The sequence below is a fragment of the Dasypus novemcinctus genome, chromosome 9 (genome assembly GCF_030445035.2).
Source record: "Dasypus novemcinctus isolate mDasNov1 chromosome 9, mDasNov1.1.hap2, whole genome shotgun sequence".
NCBI classification, from domain to species: Eukaryota; Metazoa; Chordata; class Mammalia; order Cingulata; family Dasypodidae; genus Dasypus; species Dasypus novemcinctus.
The window spans coordinates 55,292,774-55,319,240 of NC_080681.1; positions in this window are offsets into that span (position 1 = coordinate 55,292,774).

Here is a 26,467-nt window from a genome sequence, read left to right on the forward strand (position 1 = left end):
TCTCTTCTGCTAAATGTACATAATATTGTCTGTCTTATGAAGTAATTTTTAGAATTAAAACATTTATAAAGTCTGGTCCATAATTGGTAGACAAAGAAACTGTTAAGTTTTATTGTTATTGATTGAATGTTGATTTCCATTTAGTGTCATTTATGACTATTAATACTTACATATTCTCTCTGTCAGCTTTTTCTTCTAAAAGCTTCTGAAGTTGCAGTTTCTATCTGTATGGCTACATTTTATTGAATGCTTATTGAAAGTCAGCACTGTGCCAGAATCTTTGCTTGGGCCATGTAACTTACTCTTCACAGCAACCCTGTACTGTAACAATTATTTAACCAGTTTTATAAATGTAGATAATGAAATTTTGGGAGTTTTATATTGTCATATATTGAGTAAGTGCTTTACAAACATAAATTTACTGACAGGAGTAAGGAATACAGGTCATTACAGATACTTTTCTCTGTTCTTCCACTAAGTATAGCTAAAATCCCTGGACACAGAAGAAATAATAATTATTACTCTGATGATGTACAGAAGGCAGACTAACTAAAGAACTTAGGATCCATGGAAAATCATGGTGAGTTTCCTGGGTTTCTTTTTGTCTCATGCATCCAGAGTAGGTGCTGGAGAAGCAGACAATCTGGAAACCCCAATAGTCCCAGACAATAAAAAGTCAAAGGGAAAACCTTCTTGTGCCAGCCCAAGGACATATAAAGCAAGAAAAAATAACCATTCAAGGTTAGCCAAACATTACAGAAAAAATGATTACTGCATGGCCACCCATGTCACGAGGCTGTATCAAGGCACCACAAACTCCCCTCAGGAATGAAAAGAAAATAAATGAAACCTTCTCAAATGAAGGAAAAATAAGAGAACTTGTGACCAGAGGACTTTCTCTAAGCAGAAAGGAAATGATGAAAGAAAAATCTTGGGATATCAGGAAGGAAGCAATAGTAATGAAAACAAAAAGTAAATGGACAAGCACCACACTCTTTGCTCTCCACTTAAATTGTTAGTTGAAGCAAACATTTTAAGAGTGTCCGATGACTTGGCACATTAGTTCTCAATGTCTGCAGAGGAAATATTTAAAACAATTATAAATGGGAGAAGATAAAGGAATGTAACATGAAGTAAGACTTCTACACTTCACTTGAAATGGTAAAATGTTTACATCAATAGTCTGTTATAAGATATGTATATATTTTGTATTATGTATATATGTAATAGGATACCCAGAAAAGCTGCTAAAATAATCTTGATGAAGAAATATACTCAAAAACACTATGGATAAATCAAAATAGAATTCTAAAATACATTCAAGCAGACAACATGAGGATAGGGAAAACAAAACAGAGAAATGAAAAACAGAGGGAACGAACAGTTAACAACATAAAATGGCAGATTTAAGCCTTAACATATAAAAATTATATTAACTATAAATGGTTTAAATGTGCCAGAGATTGGCAGAATGGATTAAAACACATCACCCAACTGTAAACTAGCTATAAGAAACTCACTTCAAATACAGTGATATATAGAAGTTGAAAGTATGGATTTAAAAGGTATTAGCTGAGTGAAAAAAGTTAATCTCAAAAGGTCATATACCATATGATTTTATTCATGTAACATTCTCAAAATGATAAAATTTTAGAGATGGAGGACAGATCAGCAGTTACCAGGGACTAGAGATGGTACAGGGGAGGTATGAGTTTGCTTATAAAAGAGAAGGAGAAAAGAAATCATTGTAGTGATGGAATATATGTATTGTGATGGTAGTTACTTGAATCTACACATATAATAAAAGTGACATAGTATACATACTCACTATTTCAATGTTGATTTCCTGGTTTTGATATTTACTGTAGCTACGTAAAATGTGACCATGGGGGAAACTAGATGGATGATGAATGGGAACTTTCTGTAATGATATTACAACTTCCTGTGAATCTATAATATTTGAAATAAAATAAAAATAAAATAAAGGACTCACAGACAACCAAGAATCAAATCCTCCTTTTGCTTTATACTCACTATAAGTCTTCATTCAAATTATTTAAACTCTCTCTAGTCATAATAATTGTATACATGACTTAGGTTTTTTGTGAGGATTAAGTGGATTAATTTAGATAAATTGGTGAAGATAGTGCATATTTAATAGTAAGTGCTCTTCAAGTTGGCTATTATTATTTCACAGATTAGGAAATTAAAATGAAATTAAAATTTCACTTTTTATTTGAACACTACTTCCTTTGTCAGAGACACTAATTCCTCATATTCCTCTGAAGTATAGGCTGCTATATTTCCTAGCCTTATATATATATAACTTAAATTTGAGTGTGCACAAAGCCATGAAAAAGTATCAAATAATTCATTGATTCAACAGTTTTTTAGAACTTGAAAGATGCCAAACTTTGTCCAATGGTCTGGTATACAATATTGCACAATACAGATAAAACTGTAGCCTAACTGTAGCTTATGTTATAGTGGAAAATATATGTAATAATTTTTAAAAACCAAATCATTTATTATAAATTATGTCTAATGATAGTGTCATGAAGAAAGGTAGAGAGGATTAAGCAATGGGGAAGATATTTGAAGATATTGAGCAATAGATCAATGAAGAAGATATTTTAGCTAAAGCTACCCCAGCAGATTTTCTCTGAGAAGGTGAGAGATGAAAAAAGACTTGAATGAAGTTGAGATAGCAAACATAATTTTCTGAGACCAAATAAATTTACAGGCAAAGGATAAAGCAACTAAAGAGCCATGACTTTGGCACACACTCAGTGTGTTTTAAAAACAGAAAGATAGAAATTTGAGTGAAGACTGAGAGTAGTATAATAAGAAGTGAATTGGGAAAAATAGTCAGTAGACAAGTAAAGTTGGGACTTGGCAATTGTAAGGAATTTTGGTTTCATTCTGAATATGAACAGATATCAAAGGAGGTTTTTAAAGAGAGGAGAAAAGTTAGTTGATGTGATTTAGAAATTGAAAAATAAAACCATTTGTCACTCTGGCTCCTGTGTGGGTACTGATTCCAGAGAATTATGAGTGATATTGATAGAATTTTCAGAAGAGATGAAAGACACCAACTCATGTATTCAAGAAGTAATATAGAACAAATAGGACAAATCCATGGATACATATGTGATTATGAATTTCAGGACAAGAAAAGATATTTAAAAATGCTGGGAACACAAGTTTACCTTTAAAGAGAGATTATTAAATAGATAACTTCACCTCAAAACCAGTGGAAGTCAGAAGATAAAAACATGATATTGTAAATGTATTGAGAGAAAATAAGGATTAATTTAAGATTCTGAATCTAGAAAATCATTTTCAAAAAGACCAAAACAGACAGAGTTCAGAATCATCTCTTGAAATGAAGGATATTGTGAAAGATATACCTTAATTAGAAAGAACTAGATCTTAACTAGAAAGTCTGTGCTGTAAGAAGGAATGAAGAGTGTAGAAAGTAGTAAATATATTTGTAAACAGAAACAAGTCTTGACTATGTAAAATAATAATAATCATAATACACTCTTTTGGAGTTTAAAGAGAAAAACAAATTACAATAGAATACAGTTAGATGAAAATATCAACATTTAAGGCAAGAGTAGGTAAATGGAGGTAAAATATTCCAAGTTATTTATATTTTTCAAAAGGAAGAAAGAGAAATTGACTAATTTTAGCTTTCTGTAGTTTAATACGCATGTTGTAATTCTATAATCACTAATAAATGATGTTTTAATTTTTTAGTTAAAAATTAAAACTAGTTTTACATAACCTGTATTTTAAAATGATCAGTCAATCAAAAGATGGCCAGGACATAATGGAATGCCAGTCAGAAAATTATAGATGGAAAAAAACAGAAAGCACAAAGAAAGAAAATACATATAATAGAAATATATGAAATTATAAAAAATGCAAATTGATTAATTGCTCTAGGTTAAAAGACAAAGATTTTCAGAGTAAAAATATTAATTAAAAGGATTGAAAGAAAAATGATGGACAAAGTCATAGCATGTCAATTCTAACAAAAATTAGCTAGTTTTGTGCTATTAACATTAGATAAAAGAAACACATTTAAAACATTACTATACATACGAGAGCCTTTTTCTAAAGTAAAAATTATTTTCACCAAGAAGATATAATTTTACTTTTCCAAGTAAGTAATATCTCCCTGAATCAGAAGAAATGAATATAAATACAAAGAACTAGGGTTAGGAAAGGAAGAAAAAGGATGTATTTATTTGAATATCATATGTAAAGAGAAAATCTAAAGGAATATTCAGAGAAAATATTGTTAGAATTTACATGATAATTAGTAAGTTTACTGCTACAAGATTATTGAAATATCTATTGTTTTGCTACATATCATCAATAAACCTTGGAAAATAACATTATATGAAAGACACCATTTATGATAGATAAAATATTATTAAATAAGAAAAAAATGAATGACATGTGCAAGACTTTTATAAAGAAAATATACCTTTTGTAAAACATTAAAGAAGCTCCAAATCAATGCTAATGTACCCCATGTTCATGAATTGAAAGACTTGATATTTTAAGGATACCCATACTTTCCTATACAGAGGTGCAATGCAAACCTAACCAAAATCTAATACTTTCTGTTTGAAAATGGAAAAGTTGATTACAATATATATTTAGAGATGTCTGTAGCCAAACATAACCAAAACACTTTTGACAAATATTATGGTAGGTTTATATGTCTTATTACAAATCAAATTACATTTTAAAATGAACTGTGTCCAATGCATTATTGCTTCAGAAATAGGAAAATCATCCAATGGGATAGAATCTGGTAAGAGGGCTAGACATTTTAGAATATTTGATATGCTTTTTAAATAATAGTGCAGGGAAAATTGGGAATCCATATTTAAAAAGAATAAAATTGAATTTTACTTCCTATTACAGAAAAAATCAGTTCCAAGTGGATTGAAGTGTTCTATATGTGAAAAACAAAACTTTAAAACACTATATAATATAGGATGTCTTTCTAAGACAGAAAAAAGCATAAGCAATAAAGAATGTGTTAGTAAATCCTGGCAGAATAAAAGCAAGAATTTGTACTCATTGATAGACAATGTAAAAGAGAGTGGATGTGCCACAATGATGGAAGAGGTTGTTGATGTGGAAGGGGTGGGGTAGGTGGGATGGAGGGTATATGGGGACCTCATATTTTTTAATATAACATTCAAAAGAAAATAAAGAAAGAAAAAAGGTGAAAATCAAGACATTGAGTTTGAGAAGTTATTTGTAGTACAAATAAAGAAAGAATTAATAACTATATTGAGGCTTGTATTAGGTCTCCCTGAAAAGACATGTTCAAATCTTAATCTGTGTTACTGTGGGTGTGAATTTTTTTGTAAATAGGACCTTTTGAAGTTATTATTATTAGTTAAGCCATGATCAGACTAAATGAGGGTGGATCTGTTTACACTTGCAAGATAATTTTAAAATCATATATGAATGATGAATGACAGCAAAATCATCAAATGATTAGTGTCTTCAAATTGTTCTGAGTGGTCTTAGGCAATGTATCAGACTCAAAGTCAACAGATTATGCTTTTCATTGTGTTTATCACTCTTCATTCATTCCTTGCATATGTATGTGTGCATGAGTGTGTGCTTATGGCATAATGTCCCTTAGAGAGTACATGGAAGATTACACAATAACTCATGAAGTACACAGCCAAATAAAACCAAGAAGAGTTTACAAAAAAATCTGGGTGCATCTTAATCCTTATGACTAGAGGCCTTACAAAGAGAAGAAATTCTAATGCAGTCCAATCAGGAGAAGCCAGAAGATAAGAAAGAGAGAGAGAATGCTCTGTGTGCTGTTGGGCTGTCATTACCAGAAAGCATAGCCTTGCTGACATCTTGACTTTGGACTTCTAGTCTTATACCTGTGAGACAATAAATTCTTGTTGTTTAGGCCAACTCATTGTCATAGCAGCTCTGGCAACCTAAGACAACCTATAATTTATTTTTAAAGCTGCTATGATTAAAAAAGCCCAAGAGAAAAATGGACAAAATCCATAAGAAAATACTTTACAAAATAGGGAATCTATCTGGGCCATAAACATCAAGGAAATTTAATTTAAAAACAAAAAGAAAGTTATACTTCATATCCAACAAATAGGCAAATATTAAAAATTCTAACAACTTTGGTGTTAGTAGTAATATGCAGGAAAGAGAATTCCCTTGCATCGTCAATGGTCATGTAAACTGGACCAACACTTTGAAAGATAGTTTCATATTGTGCAATCAAGTTGAATATGTTCATAGATTTTTGCCCTATGAAAATGGTTGTCCATTTGTTCCACGAGAAATGCACAAACACGTGTTTGTAACTTCTTTGTTCATAGCAGTGAAATGCTCTTAACAACCCAAATTCCCATTAATTATAGATTTGGTAAATGAACTGTAGTATATTCATAGAGTGTAATACAATATTGAAATGAATGTGAGCAACCTAGAGTCACATGTAACAATATGGTGAATCTTACACCTATAAAATAAACAAAAAGCACAAGACATAGAACAATCAATATGTTATGCTTTTGTTTAGGTAAAGAATGAAAAAAAGAACACTAAACAAGTATTGTTAAGTGATTGTGTAGCAGTTTGATATGGTTATGAATTCCAAAAATAGATATTGGAATATATTTGTAATCTGATCTGCACCTGGGCCTGATTGAGTTATGATTAGGGCTTTAATTGGGTCATGTCATTAGGGCATTGAGTTCCCACCCACCAACAGGATAAAAGGCATGACAAAGGAAAGAGCTGGGGGCTACTTAATGCTGGAGTTTTGATGTTGGAGTTTGATGCTGAAGTCTTAAACTGGAGCCCCGGGGAAAGAGACAGAGCTGTTTGCCTGATAATCTCAGCTGACTTTGTGGAGAGAGGCAAAGCCTAGAGAGCCTCATAGTCTATAGCTGTCCTTGTGGAGAAAACAGGAGATGAGACTACAGGAACCCAGGAAGACTGAACCCAGTAAGCCTGAACCCTCGCAGACGTCAGCAGCCATCTTTCTCCAACACATGAAAATAGACTTTGGTGAGGGAAGTAACTTATGTTTTATGGCCTGGCATCTATAAACTCCTACCCCAAGTAAATACCCTTTATAAAAATCAACCAGTTTCTGGTATTTTGCATCTGCACCCCTTTGGCTGACTAATACAGTGATCTACCAAGATGGCAATTTTATACTATTCAACCTAATACTAAAGGTGGTAAATGTACTATAAAGAAATCAAAGGAGTGATTATTATCAATGTTAGGACAGTGGATAGCCCTGGGCTGTGTGGTAGAGGGAGAGGGGAATGCAGGGCAGTCATCATGGGTTTATGCCCTGTGCAGATTCAGTCTGTGTTCTGAAGAGTCCCACACTTGGTTTAATGACAAGCTGTTGCCATCTTGAAATTCATAACAATTTTTTAATAAAGGGCTCTAAATTTTTTTTCTGCACTAGGTCTCAGAAGTTATGTAGTCGTTCCTGGGATGATGCAATCATAGAAAAACATGTTGGAAGCTTCTGAGATATTGACAAAATTCCATATTTTTCCTGAGTGGTGGAATCTCAAGCATTTGTTTTATCATTTATATTTAAAATAGACATGAATTTATAACCCCCTTAATGTATTGTTTTCTTTAACATAAAAGAGACAAAGATGACTAACATTCTGTTAAACATTACGGTCAATGTTTATTTGTAGTGAACTTCTTCATACATAGCATGCTACCTTTGTTTTACTACTTCACACATCAGTAAGATACTCTCATTTGCACCAAATTCTTATAGGATTGAGAAATGATTTTTCCTCTATGAAGTTTCATTTATCTTGCAGCAATTCATTTGATATTTGTTACATAATTATCATGCAAAAAGAATTAATTACCATGTGACAAATATTTGTTTATTGCCTTTCTCTCTCATTCCCAACTGAAATATAAGCTTCATGATATTATAGACTTAATCTGTTTGGTTTAATCTCTATTTTCCCGGAGTATAGAATAATCACTGGTACATATTAAAATGCAAAAATTATTTGTTTTAAAGAAAAAACATGAAAGAAATAGAAAGGAGGGTGGAGAGAGAAACAAAGAAAGAGAAAGGAAGAAAGAAAAAGGAAGAAAGAGAAAGAAAGAGGAGGAGAAGGAGGAAGGAAAGAAATAGAGGGAGGAAGGGAGGAAGAAGGATAAGGAAGTACAGCAGCCTATATCTAGACAATTATTCAGGGTATTTTGCTATAAGGGAGCAGAGTAAAAGGGCAGCAGCAGGAAGAAAATGTGATGTGACAGAGTTTGATTAGAAATGTTCATAAAAGGCATTTAAGGGCTAAGATTGAATTATCACAGAAACAAAGTCATTAAGTATATAAGAAGGAACTTGATTAACTGTAGGGGATGGAAGATGGAGAGGGCAGAGTTGGCCTAGGTAACTAGAATAAAATATCTTCGTTGAAAGAGGAAACAGATCAGGTAAAAAGTTCCTATCTCTCAAGTTACCCTCATTTTGCAAATAAATAGATGAATGGTAGCCTGTCCAATATATTGCCCTCTCTCTAAACCCCCCCTTGAAATCTGTTCTATCCAATTTAGGCACTCAGATAATTTTTCTTTATTAAAATACTCATCTTTACCCCCAACACTCCTCGCACCTTGTCCTTCCATCTTACCCACCTGTGGAACTCTCACTCTGGTTCAAATGCAACTATATGACATTTTTCTTTCTACATCCAAGCTTCAGAAGATCTTTGAAGAAAATGCTGTATCAATGAGGAGGATCTCCATTTCTACTTGGACCTGGGACCCTTCCTAGTGCTACTATGTAGTTTATTCTGCCTTTACCTTGCATTCCATCTTTTTCCTCATATACCTAATCTAACATATTTTCTTTTGCTCCTACTAGATAACAAAGACTTCTTATTTCCCTAGATAATCAAGAGAACTAGTGAAGAAGTTATGTGACTTCCTTTCCCAGTACCTAAAACATATTGCCATTCGCACTTATGTTTTCCTCCTCCTTTCCTCCTTCAACATCAGAGGTGCTAATTCCTCCATCTATGCTTTGGATTTTGATCTTTTTTCTCTATAGCCTACTCCTTCTGTAAAATATTCAGTTATTTTGTGAGGTTGAACTCATTCCTGATGGTATTATTTCTACTACTGAAAATTAACAAGTGCTAAAGATGAAGGTCTTTATTGTTTTTAATAGCCATTTCACCAGCTGGCTTATTTCCTTTAATATGTAAACATGCTTAAATATCTACCCTGTTAAAGAAATACTCTTTCCTAGATGACATATCTTCTTTACCTACAATTCTCTCTCCTCTCTTTCATAACAAAATTTCTTGAGATTAGTCTTGACAGACATTTTTCCTTTCTTTGCATCTCACTCATTCATCACTCTCTAAAAACTGCTACAACTCATTATTGATTGTATCATTCCTTGACGCTGCACTTAGTGTGGTAACTAATGATTTAATTAATGCCAAATTCAATGTAGTGATAAAATAGATTGGACTTATTACTAAGATGTAGAGACCTTAGATAGTGTCCTTTAGATGTCTCCACTCTTGATCTTTTGTAATTAGGAAATAATTTGTAGGATATACTTTGTGATTAGATAAATATATATTCTTCAGATAACTTTCACTGGTGTGTTAAAGAATTCCTTGATAATTCTTGCCTGAATCAATTGTAACTTTTGTTTGTAAAATAGTGATGTTCTGACTCTATAATGTGTTCCACATTTACTGGTTAGTATTCTACAGCAGGGAATAGTTCTTTTCCTTATCCCACATAGTATACATTGCTTCTAGACCTCCTAAAGGACAGAGGTAGATAACTGGATTCAATAATTTCGACTAATAACTACTGTTTCTATCCACACCCACAAAATCCTTCTGTCTTTTTATATGCCTTTTCAAAAGCAAGAAACTTGGTTCTAAAGTACATGAAGGCATATATCCATTTTTACAATCTTGCATTGTACATGATAAAGTTTCAGGATACTAGCCTATGCCAATATGAAAAGCACACCTACTAAGTAGAGCTCAAGATTTCAGCTCTTTTATTTTAAGAATAGAAAAAAAAGTGAAATTACACTATTCAAAATTTAAGTGGATTAGCTTTTGTCTCGTTTCATTGTGGTCATGTTATTCATTTAAAATTCAGTTGAAATCATACCTTTCTGTATGTATGAGATTTTTGGTTATTCCTTCTTTTAAATTTAAATTTTACATTTTGAATATGTAGAACACTAACATGATTCCAAAAACAAATCTATACAAAATTATATACTCAGAGAAATGTAACTTCTTCCCAACTCTTTCATCCCACTCCTTTACCTCCATACTAGGTAGTTAACCCAATACAATTATTTTCATGTTTATCCTTCTTGTGTTACTCTTTGCAAAGCTAAGCAGATACTTGTACATTATCTTATTTTTCTTGATTTTGTTCAAATAATTTAGAATACTATATTCATTCTTCTGTACTTCTTTTTTCCCTCCAATTAACATCATACCCTGGGGATCATTCCTTATCAGTTCTTAGAGATTTTTATCATCTTTTGTATTTTTTTTTAAAAAGATTTATTTATTTAATTTCCCCCCCTTCCCTGGTTGTCTGTTCTTGGTGTCTATTTGCTGTGTCTTGTTTCTTTGTCCGCTTCTGTTGTCGTCAGCGGCAGGGGAAGTGTGGGCGGTACCATTCCTGGGCAGGCTGCTCTTTCTTCCTCACAGGCGCACTCCTTGCACGTGGGGCTCCCCCACGCGGGAGACACCCTTGCGTGGCCCGGCACTCCTTGCGCGCATCAGCGCTGCGCATGGCCAGCTCCACACGGGTCAAGAAGGCCCGGGGTTTGAACCGCGGACCTCCCATATGGTAGACGGACGCCCTAACCACTGGGCCAAAGTCCGTTTCCCTCATCTTTTGTATTACAGAAGGTATGCATTTCTGTTGTTTGGTTACTTTTTGGTTCCAGTGCCTTCAATTTCTTTCTTTCTTAATCTTTTGTAATCAGATTTTTTGTTTTATTTTTAAATACTATCCTTTAATTCACACTCATATTTTACAAATCCATTATCAAGACCATATAAATTGTCTTTTCCCCTTTCCTTTCTCTTCTTCCCCTTTTCTAAATTTAATTCTATTTTATCAAGCCATTTACATGATATTCCTTTAACTTTGTTTAACTATTGTTTTAATCTGCAATTAATTTAAAGTGAAATATATTAAATATTCACCTTCAAAACTTTTGCTAAAATCTCTCATATCCATCTCTTAGTCATGTAAAGCAAAAATCCTCCCATTCTAAGTAGGAGCCCAGGGAGTACAAAATTTCCTGAATTATTACTTGTTTAAAACAGGTTTTATATAGTCTTGAACTAGAGTGTATTTATGAAATGATTGTCTTACTATTCGTTCCTTGTTTTTTATAATTATTATTTTTATTGCTATTTTCCTCATAATTTTTTGAATTGTTGATTTTAGGAATTCTTATATCAGTATTATTCTATTACCAGTATAAGAAATAAGAAAAAAATTTTCTCACTTTCTTCATATTGGGAAGCAGACATAGGCCACACCGCTGGGTGTTTTCTTTTAATATCCCCTTTTGAATATATGTCAGCCTTACTTCAGTAATGCCCATTAAAGTTTTGTTCAAACACATTCTTGTTATTTTGTATTTTATTCTTTTTTTTTAAAGATTTATTTATTTCTCTCCCCTTTCCTCCCCCCCCCCCCCCCCCAAGTCCGGTTGTCTCTTCTCTGTGTCTATTTGCTGCGTCTTCTTTGTCCACTTCTGTTATTGCCAGTGGCACGGCGATCTGTGTTTCTTTCTGTTGAGTCATATTGTTGTGTCAGTTCTCCGTGTGTGCAGCACCATTCCTGGGCAGACTGCACTTTCTTTCTTTCACGCTGGGCGTGGCTCTCCTTGTTCTCCTTATGGGGCGCACTCCTTGCGCGTGGGACTCCCCTGTGTGGGGTACTCCGATGCATGGCAGGGCACTCCTTGCGCGCATCAGCACTGCGCATGGGCCAGCTCCACACGGGTCAAGGAGGTCCCGGGTTTGAACCACGGACCCCCCATGTGGTAGACTGACGTCCTAACCACTGGGCCAAGTCCGCTGCCAGTATTTTATTCTTGATTACTAAGATGGTTTACTCTGTTTTTCAATTTCTTACATGAGTTTGAGAAAATCACCTTTCATTTCTTCCTATTTTATCTATTTTTCTCCCTCACATTTCCAAATGCTTTCTTGAGGATAATTAATTTGTTTGCAGTGCTGTTTTACATGGACCTTCTTCATTTTGTTGAGTGGATTTTTCATCACATGAAATGCTTTGATTCTCATTTTCTGATTTTGTATTTCATTGTTGTCTTCTGTAAAGACTGTCTATTTTGCCCAGTCATCCTCATTTCATGGTCTAGTTTCTTAGTTTAAGTGCTTTTTAAATAAAGGGCATTTAGGAAAACCCCACAATTAACATTATACTCAGTGGTGAAAGTTTAAAGCTTCCTCTTAAGATTAAGAACAAGGCAAATATGTTCACTGTTACCACTGCTATTCAATATTGTACTGGGAAACATAGCTGTAGCAGTTACACAATAAATAAATAAGTAAATAAATGAGAGTAAAAGATACAGAAGGCATCCAAATGGAATGAAAGTAGTGAAAGTATTCTATTTACAGATAACATGAACCTTTATATAAGAAATCCCAAGGAACATACACAAAATACTAGCATTGCTAATAAGGAATTTAGTAAATTGCAGGGTACCAGATTAACAGAAAAGATCAGTTGTATTTTTGTAAGCCAAAAATGAATAATCTGAAATAGAAATTAAGAATACAATTTCATTTACAATCACTAGAAAACTAATACAATATCTAGGAATAAATTTTATCAAAGAGGTAAAAGATCGTATACGGAAAAATCCAAAATTCTGCTGAAAGAAATTAAAGAAGACCTAAGTAAATGGCAAACATCTCATGTTCATGAATTGGAAAATTTAATATTGCTAAGATGTCAATATTATCCAAAGCAATCTACAGATTGAATGCAAACCCTATCAGAATACCATGATCTTTTTGCATAAATGGAAAAACTGATCCTCAAAATTCATGTGGAATATTTAAGGGCCCTAAATAGCCAAATAAATTTTGGCTGGTACTGGTTTTAAAATAGACATATATAATGTTGAAGTACAATTGGACATCTAGAAATTGACCCATATATCTATAGTCAAGTGATTTCCAACAAGGGTGTTAAGAACATTGAGGAAAAAGTCTCCTCAATAAATGGTAATGAGAAAACTGATATCTGCAGCCAAAAGAATGATGTTGGACCCCATGTGGTGGTCCTCACATCGTACACAAAAATGATTCAAAATGGGATCAAGGACTTAAGCACAAGACCTAAAGCCATAACACCTAATAAAACATAGGGAAAACATTCATGACCTTGTAGCTGTCAGTGACTTAGGTATGACACCAAAAGCATGAACATAAAATGAAAAAAGGTACATAAAATGGACTTCATCAAAACTAAAAAAATATATCAAAAGACATTACCAAAAAAGTAAAAATACAATGAACAGACTCAGAGAAAATAGTTGCAAATCATATATCTGGTAAGGGTTTACCATCCAGAATATATAAAGAACTGCCATAACTCAACAACAAAAAACTAACAACATAACTAGAAGGACTTGAATAGACATTTTTCCAAAGAATATATTCAAATTTCAAGAAGCTTATGAAAAGATACTCAACATGAGTAGCCATTAGGGAAATGCAAATCAAAACCACAAATTGATATCACTTCACACCTACAAGGATGGATATTATAAAAGAAAAATAATCCCAGAAAACTAGAAATGTTGGAGGATGTGGAAAAATTAGAACTTTAGTACACTGTTGGTAAGATGTACAATGGTACAGCCACCATGATAAACATTACTTCAATTCCTTAAAAAGTTAAATACAAAATTACCATATGACCTTGCAATTTCACTTCTAGATATATACACAAAGGATTTGAAAGCCAGAACTTGAATAGGTATTTATTAGACCAAGATTCATAGCAATATGGTTCACAATAGCCAAGGATGGAAACAGCTTAAGTGACTATCAGCAGATGAATGGATAAATAGAATGTGGTGTATACATCCAATGGAATATTTTTCAGTCATAAAAAACGAATGAAGTTCTGGTAAATGGTACAACATGAATGAACCTTGAAAGCATTATGCTGAGTGAAATAAAGATCTGAAAGGACAAATATTGTGTGGTTCCAGTTATATAAACATTTTTAAAATAAGCTGATTAATAGAGATAGAAAGTACATTACAGATTAACAGCGACTGGGGGCTAAAGACAATGGAGAATTATTACTTAATAGGTACAGATCTTAGGCTTGGATCATGAAAAAGTTTTGGTCTTGGATGGTCGTGGTGGTAATACAACATTGTGAGTATAACTGAGTCCACAGAAATGTACATTTAAGGATGGTTGAGGTGGAATTTTAAAAGAATATATGTTACCACAATTTTTAAAAAGTAATTTTTCTTTTCTTTCAGAAAAATGAAGTACAATTTCTTTAATGGAAATGTTTTCTGTTAGTGATATGCGAAAGGCAGGGAAAATGTTTTTAAGGTTTGTGTTTCTTTTTGTTTTTGCAAGATCCTTAATTTCATACACTTTTTTCCTCCTTCGGTAGTATGTCTCAAAAAGTTGATTTTTTTCTCTATGTGTTTCCTTCTACCCCAAATCTGATGACTCTTTGAGACTGTCCCTTGGTGCTTCACATTTTCATTGACATTCCTTGTAGTCTATAATTGTGTGTTACCGAGTCTCAGACTTGTGTTCGGATTTTTGCACCTAGTGATCAACTTTTTCTTTCTGGAAGTCTTTACTTCAGCTGTAACCTCAACGCCTTGATCCTCTTTTCCATGGCACAGTCTTTCATATACCCCTTTGCCCTGCCTCATGCATTACAGTCATGCAATGATGGCTTGACCTCTATTGGTACCTGTGTTGATATTTTCAGTATATTTCTATATTTATAGGTATTCTGAAGTTTGTGTATTATTTCTCTGTGAAATAGGGAAAATGTGGATGATGTGTGCTTCATTTGCATACCATATTCCTTATTGATATGTACATATTTCTGTGAAAAATGTGAGAAAAGATTTATATTTGGGAAACTACAATCATACTAGGGCTAACAGGAAGGTCCTGCATGTAACTTTTAAATCAATCACACAGCAAAGCTTTATTAATTTACTTTTAAACAGCTAGTTTTGCTACACAAAGGTATGCTCCATCAGATAATGCAAATTCTTCATGTGTTTAATATTTATTTATCACTAACCACGCATCAGTCACTGCACTGTATCTTGAAGACAAACTCATAAATTTTGAATCCAGTTTGATTTAAGCATGGTGTATGAGCATCAAAGTTGGGTAAATGAAAATGGAGTAGAAGTTTGAGGTAAGTAAGTACATAGCCTTGTCTTTTAGAGTAGGCAAGTCAGGGCATTTCATGGCACTTTGTATTTTTGTTGATCCCAAATGTTAGGGTAGGTAATTTTATATGAATGATGACATGGGGAATACTTTAAAATTGGTTTAGCTTCTTCTGTTGTTCTTTTATAAATAATTCCTATCTTTTATATACCTACTGTCTCCCAAATTCCTGGGTTTGTTAACATAACATGAACTGTATATTCCTTACAATAGTTTTAAAATGTAGACTGTTATAGAGAAATATACAGAAAAAAAAAATGTTTCTTGAACTTTATTCATTAAAAGAAGAAAACAAGTAAGCATGGCTAAGCACTCTAATTTACCATAGAATTAGCCAGAATTAGACTAGATTAGTTGAAAGTAATTTTATTAGGGGCATACATCAGTTTCCTAGGGATGCAGTAACAAATTACTACCAACTGGGTGACTTAAAACAACAAAGATGTATTGCCTCACAGTTCTCCATACTCTAAGATCAAGGTGTCATTCCCTTTGAAATCTGTAGGGGAGAATTTTGCTAAGGTTTACCTCTTGGTTTCCAGGGGTTATTGGCAATCCTTGGTCTTCTTTGGCTTGTGGCAGCATAACTCCAAACTCTGCCTCAGGCTTCAGGTGGCCATCTTCTTGCTATGTCTGTCTCGATGTCTCTCCTCCTCCTCCTATAAGGACATCAGTCATACTGGATTAAGGGCCCACCCTAATCCAGGATTACTTCATTTGAACTTCACCAATTACATCTCCAAAGACACTTCCAGATCAGGTCATGTTTTTAGATATTATGGGACACAATTTAACCCATCATAAGACTCAAAAGAATCATAGAAATTGCTAGCACTTAGAAACTTTTGGATCTTTTTGAAGAGCTAGTATAATTAAAAGTTATTTTCCCATGTTTCCCTTTGCAGTGGGAGGGTAAAAGCTTAATGTTTATAATTTTTTTTTGAAAAGTTATTCAAGAAATTTGTTCTTCTTGTTCCCTCTTCCTCCACCAAAAAAATAAAAAATAAAAAGTAAATAAAATAAAATCCCCAAAACCCCTTCCTGTCAAATGAAAATCAAAGCAAAGGATAAAATTTTTTTATTATAACCAGCCTTATTACTGAGGTTGAATATTTATGGTGCTTTTGGTAAAGTAAATCACAAACAAATTCACTAACACATATACATTTATATTTATACATTCACAAATTCTATCCCAGTAAGAGCATGTCAATTTTTTAAAAAATCTACAATAATCCTAAAGAGTATCTTATTCACATACTGATGGATCTTAGTAGTTTGGTTGTCATGGATACACACCTTTTATTTGTTTGAGAAATCTATGTAATACGTGCATTTGAATACTTGCTGGCCTTATTTGGGTGATGTTACAGGTATTTTACAGCAGTAAATAAAATTAAGCAACTATGCAATTTATGCTGAAATAATAAAATACATTTACCTGCACACATTTTAATAAGTCAAACCTTATTGACATTTAAAATAGAAGAAACAAAGTACTATATTACTAAAACAGGAATGTGGTTTACAAGGCCCTGCTTTTGCCTTGTAAGATTGTATTAGAGCATAAGAAACTATTCAACCTATCTTAGGAAAAAAGCAAGTAAAATAGAACACCATACCTATTAAAAATTATAGTCATTCCTCTCAAGAGAATTTGTTATAAAAATTCAAAAATTTACCCTCAAGATATCCAATATTCTATCTTTCACTCATTCTCTTTCTCTTTCTCTTTCTCATGTGCCATAATACCATCATCTTTATGTGACAGTAGGTGCCATGAAAATGTATATACTATAATTGAAGAGCAGAGAGCAAAGCTCTTTCCCCATCTAAAAGTCACAGACCCAAAAGAAGATGAACAAAGAGCTATGAGAGTATGCATGGATGGAAGCTTCTGGTGATGTTATATATTACTTTGTTCAAAAGCACAAATCACACACAATAAACAACCTTGATGTCACCCCTATTTTGAAGTCAGTGCTGCTTTGGCAGTCATTGGGCCTTAATTTAGTTATATATATGTACAGACAGAAAGTTCAAGCTAGAATAGCTTGGCAATGATATGCAATGTTTCTGAAACAGAAAAAGAAAAATAATCTTTTGAGAATATTGTCAGATCCAACCATTATCTGTTGCTCAGTTTGCCAAAACTAACAGGTTTAATAACTTAAATTAAATGAATTAAAATATGGGCCTTGTAAAGGTTTATGTTAATATGCATTCACTGTTTGCATTCAATTAACACTTCTACTATTTAACACATGTCATGGCATCATTCTACATTCTTTCCTGCAAGTGATGATGCAATGGTGTGAAATGCCTTTAATCCACTGTTAAGTTACCATTCTGTTACCAAACATATTAACACTATATTTCTTTATTATAAAATCTGAATCTTTAAGAAGAGCTATAATTAGAAATATATAAGCATGATAAAGAAATATCTTCTAAGGCAGGGGTTGTTAACCTTTTTTGTTCCATGGACCCCTTTGCCAGTCAGACTACACTGTGTATTATTTAATAAATATATCACACCCACATCAATGTATCCCCACAAGAATAATATTTTTTTTTGTTTTTCAATTCAGACTCATAGGCCCCTTGTTAAGAACTCCTGTGCTAAAGTTTTATTTCAGTTTTAAAGTCTTGGAAATACATATTTTGTTATTTTTCCTCAAAATAAAATGAACTATATGCATATCAAACTGGATAGAAAAGCTCACTGCTGTTTTAATAATGTAGATGAAGTCATATGTTTTAGGAAGCCTTGCTCATTATAATCAAACTTACAAACCACCTCATTTATGAAAATTATTTATTGACAGATCTTAACCTTCCAAAAACATAATCTTATTCAGTGAACAGTATATTCATTAAAATAAATTTGAAACCCATTTAAAAAGGCAATATTAAGTGCAGTGTGTATTCTGCTGAATGCTTACATCACAAGCTATGAGATTTATGAACATAATATTTTGGGGGAATCTACTTTGTATTTTTCAGAAGACTTATAATAATGGGTGGTGTGGGGAAATATGGGTACATATTCTTCCTTCATGCTTTCCAATCCTATTGAAAATGGTAATACTTTCAGACTTTATGATCTTTTTAGCTTATGAAGGGCATTTTAACATTGCCGTAGGCAATTGTGTTAATCATCCAAAGGAGTGCTGATGTAAAGTACCAGATATTTGTTGGCTTTTATAAAGGATATTTATTTGGGGCAAAAGCTTAAGTTATAAGGCCCTAAAGAGACCAACTCAAGGTACCATAAGAGGTACAGTCTCACCAAAATCTATTGCCATATGTTGAAGCAAGACGGTTGCCAATTCCTGTAAGGGTTCAGCCTTCCTCTTCCTTTTAAGGCTCCGTGGGCCCACCTTCTTCCATTCTCAGCTGTAGATTGGAGGACTCATTTCTTTCTCAGCCTTCTCAGCTGCTTAGGGCTCTGGTCTCTTCAGCTGCAAACTATCAGGGGATTAGCCGAGCTCTTCCCAGGGTTTTAGCTGTTTGAGACTATTCCTTTCTGTCACATGGCAGGAACAAACTGACCAAGTTCTCTCTTTCTGAATCTTCTTCTCTGTGTGTCTGTTTCTATCAGCCTACCAAGAGGGCAGGAACTCAAACCTGAATCACACCCTACTGACTTGGTCAAATCAAAGCCCTAATCTTGACTTAATCAAGTAAATGTAAAACATTTGAATTTAATATAATCAAAGGGTATCATGCCCAAAGGAATGGACAATATATATATATATATATTGATAATATATTTTGATAATATAAAACTGCTACAGAAATGAAATTGCTTCATTTAGGAAGAAGAGGAAAGCAATAATGGTGTTCCATTTTCTACTCAGCTGGTAACTGAAGCTGGTATTCATGCCATTGTCCAGTTTTTCTTGTCTTTAATTGGAAAATGTGACAAATATCTATGCATATTTTGTAACAACATAATTAAAACTTTAAAAGATGGATAGTTAAAATCAATGTTCATACACTACTTATTAATAGATAAAATCTGTAAAAATATCAGCAAGTACATGAAAAATTAACACAGAACTTTCCAGAAGTATAGAACTTAGACTTGGGTGGGATATTTTTGTGAGAAGGGGAAGGAAACCTACCCCAGAAAAAGACACCTTAATTAGATGCATTTAGAGGTACTATGATGTTAATAAAAACCATTAAGTTTTTTTAAATTACAGTACACCTCATATGTTAACTAATGACATTTTTGTTAACCGAGAAGAGATCAAACTATAATAACCATAACCTTGTGCCTCTTATTTCACTGACAACTGATTCATTCACTCAAAGTCTTTTTTAAATGAGATTTTATAAAAATTTAAGAGGCATTCAATAGATCTCTTGATTGGATAACCCTTCGGAAAATGAAGGTAGTAAAAGAATCAAAAAAGAAGACAAATACTCTCAAGATATTCATCAGGATGATGTTTGTTGATGAAGGAATAGTCCAACATCAGTGCTCCCAACATGTAATGAAAAATATCTCAATAACACATAGAAGCTTAATGTAGTTCCACTTTTCACATTATGATGAAACAGACTGGAAACAATTAACAATTAAAAAAAAAAACTTAAGTTGATAATGTATTAAAAGTATTGCTGTAATCATTGAGCAAGCACAGATAAACGAATATTTAAATCCTGAAAATCATGTGAAATCAATGCTCTGGGAGGTAAATGAGTCCCAATGCTTGCCTTCAATTTGAAATTTCGTTATTAACCCAGGTGACCAGAAGCTTTCATTATGACGGTTTATGGGATGTACAGAAACAAAGATAAAGCCCAATGGCAGTCTAAGATAAAGAATCTAAATGTTGAATCCCCACATAAAGCTGAAGTCTAAAAGTGGTTCACCTACAATACAAAATTAAATGAGAAGTAAGTGCTGTCACTAAGAAAATGACAGGAAACTTGGCTTGTTTTGACGCTGGCAATAAATGGAGAAAAAAAAATCCTTTGAAATTTGAAACCACAAGTCCTAACGGTTTGTTTGAGGAGTTTTAATTCATGCTTCTTCTCTAGTCCAAAAACCAACCAACCAACAAACAAAACACAAAACCAAAAATCAAGCTAAGTAACTTATTTGAAGATTTTCTCAAGCTGCCTGGAGTCTGGAAAATTAGCAGAAAAAAATCTCACAAATCCCCTTTGTAGAAACTCAACTTCAGCTCAAATCTGAAAGAATTAGCATATTAAGTTCATTAAAAATGAGCTTATGTAGTATTTCTCCTTCAATGCCTGACTGGCTTCACTCAACATAAGGTCCTCAAGATTCATCCCTGTTATCCCATGTGTTTGTACTCTATTCTTTCCTACAGCTGAGCACTATTTCATTGTATGTATATACCACGATTTGTTTATCCATTAATCTGTTGATGTGCATTTGGGTTGATTCCATCTTTGGGCAATAGTGAATAATGCTGCTATAAACATTGGTGTGCATATATCAGTTTGTGTCCTTGTTTTCAGTTCTTCTGGGAACTCTCTAATATGAAATAAGCAAACAAAGCTGTCTCAGAGAGCTAGAGACTGGATGATAGCCTTACAGGATATTGGGGTGGGGAGAAGGTTGTGAGATGACATATACATGGGTGAAATCTATGATAATGTGGAGGTAAGTATTTGTACAGGGAAGGGATAAGACAGGGCATAGGGATACTATTGGGTGGGGCTTTGCAGGCTTGAGGGAGGTTAGGGTTAGGAGGATGGGTCAGAAGGCCCAAGGAATTAGGGGAAGTTTTGGGGCAAACAGATAAACATGGGAGATTGTTGAATATGTGGCTGAAACTATAATGTTGAGAAAACTCTTTAGAAAATATGATAAGGAAGGGTTACCTGTTTAAGGTGCTTAATGGGGGTATCTGGCACAGGTGCAGGCTTCTAGGGCATGTGTGAGTGCTCATCTTGTCATAATGTGTTATATCATTGGGTGGAGACCCATACAATGAGTGTGGGAGGCCTGATGTTCTCAAACAGAGGAAACTGTATATCTTGAGAGAATTAGCTCCCAATGGGGGATTACAGTCTAGTGTGTCAAGCCCTCAGCAAGTATCGGTGAATCTGGTCCTTCAAGCATTGAAGCTTGGTTGTCACTGCGGGCCAGGGGGGAGGGGGAAAGAAGAATAGAAAGGATGGAAGCAGGGTAATTGGGGGACAATAAAAGTGTTTCCACAAGACTGTGCAATGATGGATATAGGACGTGTTAAATTTCACCAAAAATATATAAAAGTCTATAGGCTAAAATGTAAAACATAATGTAAACCATAATGTAACTTAAAATTTAGAAAATTGTGCAGTCTAAAATATACACCATAATGTAAACATTATGTTTGGTAGCTATGTTTCAATATCTGTACTTCAGCTGCAGCAAATATAACATGAACATGTAAAATGATCATTGCTGAGGAAGGGGGAAAAGGGTTTGCTGTTGGATATATGGGAGTCTCCTGTATTGTATATGTGACTTTACTGTCATCTAAAACTTTTTGAAGGCAAAAGTAAAAGTTAAAAAAAAAGAGGATGTGCACACTGAGGAAGGAATGAAAGAAATTGCCTTGCTACTGTACATACAAGGTAACACCTATTAGAGTGATGAAAGGCAAAACATCAAAAACAAAGTTTTATGATATTCTTCATTTTTTAATACCACAATTTATTTTTACTATATTTTAGTTTTTCTAAATTAGTATGTATTCTATTTCTTATCTTTGAAACTATCATTATTTCATTTTCCTACTAAGTGAATTTGGCAATATATCAAGATTCATTTTTGAAGAAGTTTCGGACCACAGAGGGGTTCAACTAGTGCAGGGGAGGAACATTGGTGTGGGGTGTTATTGATGGGGGAAACATGGTTGGGATGGATTTCTCCAGGGCATGTATATAGCATATATAAAAATGTTCTGATATTGGTTGGGTATTTTCATAGTAGTAACAGTTACAAATGACAACAAGGAAGTGCTGAGTTCCTAGCCAGGGGAGCTCCGTCACACTCCCCAATGAAACAGCAACAATTCCCCAAGTGCAAGTGCAAAGACCAGTGAAGAAGGACAGCCCAATGATGAACCCTTGATTCTGATGAGTATGCTTATGAGCCTGTGTGCCTGAAATTTGAACTAGACCTAGAGCTGCAGGGTGCCTAAGAGTTACCTCCTGAGAGCCTCCATGTTGCTCAAATGTGGTCACTCTCTAAGCCAGACTCAGCATGTAAATGAATTACCTTCCCCCCAGCATGGGGCATGACTCCCAGGTATGAGCCTCCTTGGTGCTGTGGGATTACTACCAATCACTAACTGATGATGCAACTAGAAAAGGACCTTAAATAAAAGGGAGAAATGGTAAAGACAAATGAGTTTATGTGGCTAAGAGTCTTCAAAAAGAGTCGGAAAGTCATCAGAGGGATTGCACTTTTGCACACCTCAGCAGGATCCCAGAGACAGCCAAAGTAGATACAACCCCAGGTACTCATTCTCCTGAGGGCTATGGAGAAACACAGTTTCTACAGTAATGGCAGGTCATTCTGGAGATCAGTGCCTTGCCAGTGGGTGCTTCTTTGGAGTTTGTGTTCCTGAGGGTGATGGAGTTGGTCTTAGATGTGACCTTTCCACACATGCCTCTTCTGTCACTTTTGCTGAGACAGTGGTTGGCACTGGGGTTGGTGTATACTCAGAGGACTTGAATCTCTGGACTCTCCATGTGCCAACAGGGTCCTGAGCCTCAACAGAGTTGCAACTCCTAGTCTCCGGTTCATTGGACTTTTCTAGGTCAGCTGGTAGGGAGGTGAAGATGGTTGACCACCGCCCCAAGGAGCTGAGAGTGCCTACAACTCCAAGCAGGAGAACCATATCCATCAACCATGTGGCATCTAAGCCTTCTCTCAATATAGAGGTGGAGAAGACATCACCATCCCAAGGTCCACAGGATGGAGGAATAAAGTATGGATTAGAGTGGGCCTACTGGTATCCTACTATAAAACTATTGTGACTAGTGATAGAAGAAACTGTAGCATTGATGTAGAGGTAGTGGCCATGGTAGTTACTGAGGTCAGGGAGAGGGAAGAAGAGCTGTGGTGTGGGGGCATTTTTGAGACTTGGGGTTGTCCTTAATAATATTGCAGGGACAGATCCAGGACATTATGTATCCTGCTATAACCCACTGAATGTACTGGAGGAGAGTTAAATTACAATTTAAACTATACTCCATGCAGTGTAACAGAGCTCAAAATGTATTCACCAAATGCAATGAATGTATCACAATGATGAGTTTATTAATGCAGGAGGAGTGGGGTGGGGTGGGTGTGGAGTATATGGGAACCTCATATTTTTTAATGTAACATTTTTTGTGATCTATGGATCTTCAAAAATACAATAAAAATTAAAAAAAATAAAAATGAGAATTTCTCAATCAAAAAGTCACAAAGTATAGAAGGAAAAATTCACTGTAAGAACCAAAAAACACAGAGAAAATCAGAAAATCAATCGTATGAACCCTTTACATATTGGAAATCCACATACAGAATCCATGTAATTTTACTGGAGATTACCAACAACAAACATAATATAAAAACAGCCAAATGGGGAGTGAGTGTAGCTCAGTGGTTGAGTGCCTACTTCCCATGTATGAGGTCCCAAGTTCAATTCCTGGTGACTCCTTAAAATAAAAAATTAAAAAATTAAAGTATCAGCCAAAGAAAACACAAATTACCTTTTTAAAGGGAAGCAATTTCACTGAAATCCCAATTATCAACAGTAATAGATAAAAGTCAGAAGATACTAGAATAATAGATGGAATTTTTAGAGAAAAATAAAAGCTATTAAGAATTTTACATTTAGCTAATCCATCGTTCAAGAATAATAGAAATACATTTTCATCCTTAAAAATAAGTACAGAAGTTTATTGCCAAAGAAAATTTAAAAAATAAAATTGAGTTAGAAAAATTAAAATTATAGGAAAAAATGAGCATTCTACAAAGAAAATGATAAAACTATCATTCTAAATATAGTAACAGAAAAAGCAGACAAACAAAACATGTCAACAGAAAATTTCCTGTACACAAATAGTACAAATTACCTTAACGTCCAGTTTTATATAATTCATGTAACAACAACAATTTAAGAATATACATTCATCTCAAACACACATTGAACATTCATGAAAATAGACCAATTATTAGGCCATAAATCTATTCTAAAAATATTAAGAATTGGTTCAAACAGTTTGCTTTCTTTGACTGTATTACCATTAAGTGAGAAATAAATAAGTAATTAGATAAAGCTTTTGTATTTAAATAAAACAAAAGTCTCAACAATTCATAGGTCAAAGATCATGTCATAATATAAATTTTTAAAATTGGAAAAATAATGATATAAACAGCTAATCAAATTTGAGGGATACAACTAAATCAATCTATAAAGAAATATTTAAACTCCCATTGCTTACATTAAAAAAGAACAAAAGCTCAAAATTAATAAGCTTAACCATCACTTTAGGAGTAGTAGAAACAGTGGAGAGTATGTAATAGATCTCCACAAAATTAACTGAAGGAGAATAACAAAGATAAAGTTAGAAATTAAGAAAAGAGAAAAAATACGAAATAAAGAGGGCCAACAGAGTCAAAAACTGTCATTTGTAAGGACTATATAACAGGGAGGGAAAAAAATATAGAAGTGAAATCAAGATTAAAAGTACTAATAAACAATATTAAGAAAGAAACATAGGTCATAATAACAGATATTTTAGGGATTAAAGAGAAAATAGGAATACTTTTTTAACAACTTCATGTTAATAAATTTGGAAATTTAAATTGAATAAACATATTTCTCCTAAACTATAATTTATCAAAACTCAGCCTAGGAATAACCTATATTTCCATAGTCTTAAAAGCAATCATATGAGTGATTAAACTCCCTATGCATAGTAGATCCAGGAAGTGTAAAGGCACATTTGACAAGACATTCTAGGATGATTGTTCAAATGTTATGCAAATAATTCCAGAGTAAAAATAAATAAATAAAAAGAATACTTATTTCATTTTATGAAAACAGAAAAAATTAATCATCAAACCAGGCACAGTCACATTAGAGAAGGAAATTGAAGGTTAATCTCATTAACAAACATTGATGCAATAATCTTAAATAAAATATTCACAAATCAAAACTAGCTATGTAAATAATTGTTAATTATTTCAGGAATGCAAAGCTATCTTATAACTGAAAATGGATTATTACTGCATACAATAACATACTCAAGTGGAAAATAATTTGATTATATCAACATATGCATAAAGCATTAGATAAAATACAAATCTTTGTGTTTAAAAAATCATAGAAAATGATTAAGAGCAACAGTAACTATAAGTGCTCAGCAGATATAATAATAGTGATCAAACATTCAAGGATTTCCTTTAGAAGCAAACATACAAAATGTTTGCTGGTTATCACTGTTCCATTTAAAAATGTTTATGATAGTCAATGTCAGTTCAGAAGGACAAGACAAATGAATAAAATATATAAGAATTAGAGGAAATTATTGTAGTTCATAAAATTTTCTATGTTGATAACCCCCCCAAAACCAGAGATAAAATTTCAGAATCAATAAGAAATTTTAACAAAGTTAGTCTATACATTATCATATAAAACTCAATTCCCAAAGAAAAGATAAAGCTTATTATTTGGGGAAAATAAACAAACAAACAAACAAATAAAACATTACAATTTCCATGATCCTTTTGCAAAAACTGTATTATACAATAAGCCTGAGAAACTCTAGTAAGCAATAAAAGGTAACCCATGATGAAGAGACAATCCAGTTAACAGAAGAAAAGTCACAGTGATCTAGTTGTTAAAATTATTGGAAAG